Genomic DNA, 6623 nt, shown 5'->3' on the forward strand with positions numbered 1-6623 from the left:
CTCCAAGTAACATCTTGGTATTCTCAAATTCTTAATGTTTTTCAGTTCAGTTCACTCGCTCAGTTGTGTCTGACTCTTTGTGATCCCATGGACTGCAATACACCAGGGTTCCCTGTCCATCACCAACTTCCAGAGCTTGCTCAAACTCATGTCCATAGAGTCGGTGATGCCATGCAAACATCATATCCTCTGTCATCCCCTTCTCCTCCTCCCTTCAATCTTTCCCAGCATCAGCGTCTTTTCCAAAGAGTCAGTTCTTCACATCTGGTAGCAAAAGTATTGGAGTTTCAGCTTCAGATCAGTCTTTCCAATGAATATTCAGGACTGATTTCCTTTAGGATGGACTGGTTAGATCTCCTTGCAGTCCAAGGGACTATCAAGAGTCTTCTCCAACACTGCAGTTCAAAAGCATCAATTGTTCGGTGCTCAGCTTTCCTGGGTTCCCTTACCCTACTGCTCTCTACCCGGGTGCCCTTTCCCAATAAAATTTCTTGCTTTGTCAGCACATGTGTCTCCTTGGACAATTCATTTCCAAGTGTTAGACAAGAGCCCAGTTTCGGGCCCTGGAAGGGGTTCCCGTTCCTGCAGCAAATGGCGACTCTCGGTGGGACTCTTCTTTGCTGAGACTGACATGCTGACCACTCAGGGTACTCAGGGGCCAGCTTGCCTGCCAATGGACCACACCCAGCGGCCGCAACTGGGACCCTTTTGTCCCTGGTCTCCTCCTGACACAGAAAACTGGCCAGAGTGCCCCGACCAGATAAGGAATAAGAGACTTTATTGACCTCTCTCCCCTTCCCTCTCTCTTTCCTCTCCTTAACCCTTCCTATCCTTCCCCATTTTTCTAGTCCCCTGGTCCTGGATGCAGGAATCTGGTTGACGGGCCTCATCCTGAGCTGAGGATTGGAGACTGATCACCTCCTCTTGGCAGAGAACTCGAATTTTGGTTCTGGTCTGGTCTGATTTCTGGTAGGGCCGAGTTCCAGTCCTTCCTTCTCTGGAGGCCCAGGGTAAAGTCCCATAACACCTGGGTATCTGCAGGTGGCAGGAGATGTCTGTAAGACCACCCCTTTTGCCCCTTCTCCCGCCTTCTCCCCTTCTTTCAACCTGGCTTCCTTTCCTTCCTTTGAAATCTTTAAAACTGTTAGTACTTTGACTTTTTCATCCCCTTTCCTGGCTTTTAATCCTCTACTTGCTAAATTTCTTTTTTCTGTCCACTCATTATTTAGAGGTTCTCATTCATTTCCATGGCCTTAAATACCATTTGAGTGCTGACAATTCCCAAATGTGTATCTTTGAGATTGCATGTCCCTCCAAACTTCAGTTACCCACATCCAATTTCTTATATTACATCTCCATTTGTATGTCTCACATCATTTCAATTTTAACACTTTTAAAATGGAAATCTTCCACTATTAATGTCTCTATTCCCTTCCTTATAATGTATCTCTCCCCTTAAATCTTGCCCAAGGCAACAAATGAAACTATTGCTGCTCATTTGCTAGAGATAAAAAGTAGGAGTCATCCAGTTCATCAGCAAATCTGTTGATTCCAAAATACATCTTGAATCTGTCTACCCCTTTCCATAATAGTTCATGGTACCATAATCTACTTAATGCAGCATCATTCTAACTAGCTGCTTTCTTTGATAATCTCTTGCAACCTGTTCTCCATTTAAGAGCAAGAGTAATCTTTTAAACATAAAGCAGACCATATAACTACCTTAATTAAAATCCTCCAATGGGAGAGACATGGAGCACAGACTTATGGACACTGGAGGTGAGAAGGAGAGAGTGAGATGTATGGAGACCTAACATGGAAATTTACCATACCATATGTAAAACAGATACCAATGGAAATTTGCTATATGACTCTGGGAACTCAAGCTCTATAACAACCTAGAGGGGTAGAATGGGAGGGAGATAGGAGGCAGATTCAAGAGGGCGGGGACATATGTATACCTATGGCTGATTCATTTTGATATTTGGCAAAAACCAGCAAAATTCTGTAGAGCAATTATCCTTCAATTAAAAAATAATTAAAAAAATCCTCCAATGGCTTGATGCTTCGCTTCGAATAAACTCCAAGAACGTTATTTTGACATATAAGATCTTGTAGTCTGGGGCCTGTTTCCCTCTCTCTCCTTTTCACTGCTACAAGAGCCTTTTCAATTTCTTGAACATATTGTAGGTTTTGTACATACTGTTTCTTAACTAGCTCCTCTCATAGCTATCTCCTTTTCATCTTGTAGGTTTCAGTTTAAATGCCACTTCCTTAGTAAGTCCTTCCTGAATCATCCTCTTATATAAGAACTCTCTTCATATCTAATATTACCATTCTTGTCCTATATCTCAACATCCTGTCAATTTTTATAAATAATCCTTCCCATTTGACAATTATTTGCTTACTTGCTATTTTCCTGTCTTCTTTATGTTACTGTAAGCTCAATGAGGGCAGGGATTATATCCATTTCATTTATCATTATACAATCAACATTTCACACAAGTCTTATATGTAATACTTACATCAGATAAATGAATAAAGATGGACAATATAGTGAAAATGATTGATTCTTATGTAGTTGTGCATTATAGAATATTGTAGGACTATTTTAGAACTAAGCATCAAAGCCTTATTTAAATTTTAAGTATTTGTCAAAATGGAGGCAGGGCACTGCATTTGAGAAAGTCTTGGGTTTACAGCCTATTCTCTATTTCAGTGCCTTTCAAATTGTATTTGCCAAATTTACAATCTATGAGATTTTTTAATAAAATATAGTAATGTTGAATTACTAAAAACATGAAATAAAAATAAAAATATGAGCCCTTTATTATTACCTTCAGTGAAGTAAAATTATTCTGTCAAGTTTCTACAAAATGTAAATGGTTGTTGTCAATGTCTATGGCTAGTCTCATTGAGGATCAGTGACAGTTTGAGATTAACACTTATTTGAGAACTTTACTTTGAGTAGTTTTGTTTTACTTAAACTTGAATGACTTAAGTCCTTGGCATTGCTTTACATACTGTATCTCAAAGCCTCAACTATCTGTAATATGAATAGTAGTTGAGAACTACTAGAAATAAAATAGTTAAAAAAGTAAGCAATAAAAGAGTTGTAGCATTTATAAAATAGTCATAAAATTTAGAAATAAAATAGAAAACTTTAGAAATAGGAGATAAAACTAAGTCCTCTGTCACAAATATAAATTGGAGGGTGGGGAAAAAAAATCATCCCTACATTTTAAACCTATTTCCCACATATTTACTGGATTTCGAACAAGGTGCCAGTGGGAGAAAAAGTCAAATGTTACCCTTGGGATTATCTTCCCTCATAGCTCAGTTGGTAAAGAATCTGCCTGAAAAGCAGGAGACCTGGGTTCGTTTCCTGGGTCGGGAAGATCCCCTGGAGAAGGAAATGGCAATCCACTCAAGTATTCTTGCCTGGAGAATCCTATGGACAGAGGAGCCTGGCAGGCTACAGTCCACGGGGTCACAAAAGTCAGACACGACTTAACGCCTCTACCGCCACCCTAGGATGTTACCAAGAAACCAATTGGTTGTTGAGATTTTATTACTAGCTGCGTTGGTATAGCTTTTTTTATCAAAGTGCTGGATACTTTATTTCCATCATAGCTAGTTTCTCTTAACTCCTCTAACTCACTTTCCTGACCTAAAATAGTCTGTCTTAATGTTTTGTCCCCTTAGCCATTTCCACATCCTTTATTCTTCTCAGTACGTCTTTTTTTTTGCCTGATTGGCGCAATGCAATGCTACGGATATGTAGAAAAGGAAAGTTACAGGGCAAAAGCTAGAATATTCACGGAAGGTAAGATGATTATTATCTGCCTTCCTTTGACTTACCAAGTTACTAAATTTGTTTGCCTTGTACTATGCCTTACAGCTTAGGTATATAACAAATTCATTACTTGTGCCACTTCAGGAATGTCCATGTTATTTGAACATAGGAGTAGATTTTTACAGTAGGTGAAAGCAGCAGAAGTACTTTAAAATCCTTCATATAAGGGGAATTCAGTATCCTTCATTCTCCAAAGGGATTGTCATCTTCCTGAAAATGAAGAGAGATCTGGCATGTCTTATTTGTGGCTGTTGGTATATCCAAAGGCAGGTGAACACCTTAAGGTGAATTTCCTCACAATGTGTGGCATACTACCCAGTCCCAAAGGCGAGGTCAATTTCAGCCCAGTTCAATTGCAGCCTTACCTTGCAGTTGGAGATTTAATCTATGTTTTTGAACCTTGTGAGCTTCAAGCATATGAAGCAATCAACTTTGTTCAGGAAGCAGTCTATGATTCTTTTACCTGTTTCCTCATCCAGTCAACACACACTTGAATCTCTAGGGTAAATTGGCTTCTTGAGTGTCTTCCAGTTGGGAAGAACTGTAAGTTCAATTGAACTTCTGTCAGGACTGTGGACTTGAAATTCTTAGCACTGCAGTGACTGCAAGCCTCAGTATCAGGTTTGAGTGATGTTAGCTAAAGCTATTGAACACATAATTGTCTAAAGCTCAGGCAAACCAGAATTCCTTTCATGTTTCCTTTTCCTTTCCTTCCTTCCTAAATCCAGTTTGTTCAGCTTGCATTGTTAGGAAAGTGTTGGATTTGTAGATAAGAAAAGGTGATTATAGAAAACAGGAAGGAAAGAGGGACAGTAGCATTAGCTGCAGCTACCTCTATCTTTTTAAGCTTTGGAATTCAAGTGGGAATTAGTCATATATTCTCAAGTCTTATTCTGTTAAAAAAATTTTTTTTTAATTTTTTGCACTTACAAATTGAATATTTCTAAAAGTGAAAAAAACTAGCCAAAAATGAATTTCTGGTTCATGTGAACTGGGAAATAGTCAATATTAAGTTGATACCTGGTATTAGTTTATTGATCTAATTAATATAGCCATATCTTTAGAAACAACATAAAATAGAATACTTTCATTATTCCTAGGTTTTAAAAAATTTTACTGAAATATAGGTGATTTACAATGTTGTGTTTCAGGTGTATAGCAAAGTGATTCATACTCACACATAGGTTATTACAAGATACTGAGTATAGTTCCCTGTACTACACGGTAGATTCTTGTTGGTTATCTATCGTATTTTAGATATTCTTTTTTTAAATGCAGAGGGTGGGAATGAACACACATTCAGGAACAAAACAGGTAATTACTGTTACTGGATGTTAACAATTTCTACCAAGGAGCTATGCTAACTCTTTATTAAAGAATAGTCTAGTGAAGACTTTGACTTGTTGCTCATTTTTCATATTACGGAAAAATATTTTTCATCTTCTCTTGCATTCTTATACGGGAAATTTGGGTGGTAAGATAAGGAATATTTTTTCAAGTTTTAGTCCTATTGCTAGTCATTCCTGTTATTCCACTTGTTCTGGTTTCACAATTTAAGAAATACTGAGGTGATGCAGAGATAAGACAACAGTGGGGCCTGACTCAGGGCATAACTAACATCAAAATCCTGAAAGAACTAAATAAAATACACTCTTCCATTCTAGAAATGTTGGTGGCAAGTCTTAATCAGAGAATGGAAGGTTTCTATTTATTCCTCTGACCAGTTCATGAAGTCCAAAGAACTACATAACATGAGACCATTTAGACACTTTGAAGACCAACTACTTTTCTTAACTGTTGCACAGTATCTTTTCTTAACTGTTGCACAATATCATTCAAATTCTGAGCATCACGACTTGAGAACTGGAAATCTTGGAGAGGGTTTAAAGAGCCACAGTGATTACTAATAACCTTGACAAGTTGTAGAAATGGGCAGATAATTACAGGATGAACTTAATAGAAACACAGTAATTTAGAGGAAGAGAAAAATAAAACACTATAAATACAAGGGAGAAGGCTTGGCTTTGTGGGTAAATGTGGGAATTAGTAAATCACAAGTACAACATGAATTAGCCATATAAAAGAGATGTTTTCTTTATTTATTAGTAAAACCCCAAAACTTGTAGATTACATGTGGGAATATTGTATTTAAGAAAAAAGGCAGTTATTCCCTAGTCAATTATACAATTATTCACATTAAGCACCTATCACATCAGGCTTGACACTGAATGCTGGCATAAAACGGGGAAGCAGACATAAGACTTGCACCTACAGGGAGCTCGCTGAAGTGTGGTAAATAACAAAGCTGGTACCTTTAATACTCTCTTCGGTTTGTATTCTGTAGCCAGCTCCGACTATAGCAAATACTGTGAACTCCCTGAGGTAGATATCCTACTTTTACATTTTGGATCCCATTCCGTGCCTAGCATAGCATCTAAGAAATCAACTTGGATTCAGGGGTAAAAATAAGCCCTAAACGAACTAAAATTCGAAAAAGTAAATACTAGTCTGATCAAATATGTCGATCAAAATCTGCAGGTTTTCTCTTCAGCGAGTAATAAATATTTGAGAACCTATTATACGCAGAACAGTTCTCAACAATGCTTTGTGTACAAAAGGGAAGGAGGGAATGGATTCACATTGCACATCACGATAATTACCGTGGAAATCCTGGCCGGGTGGATAGCCCATCCTCCTCGAGTTCCACCAGCCTCCCAACCCCTTTTCTTTCCCTTTTAACCGAAATACAAAATGCATAAAGCAAAAG

Source organism: Bison bison, unplaced genomic scaffold (assembly GCF_000754665.1).
Source record: "Bison bison bison isolate TAMUID 2011002044 unplaced genomic scaffold, Bison_UMD1.0 scf7180017864139, whole genome shotgun sequence".
Lineage (NCBI taxonomy): Eukaryota > Metazoa > Chordata > Mammalia > Artiodactyla > Bovidae > Bison > Bison bison.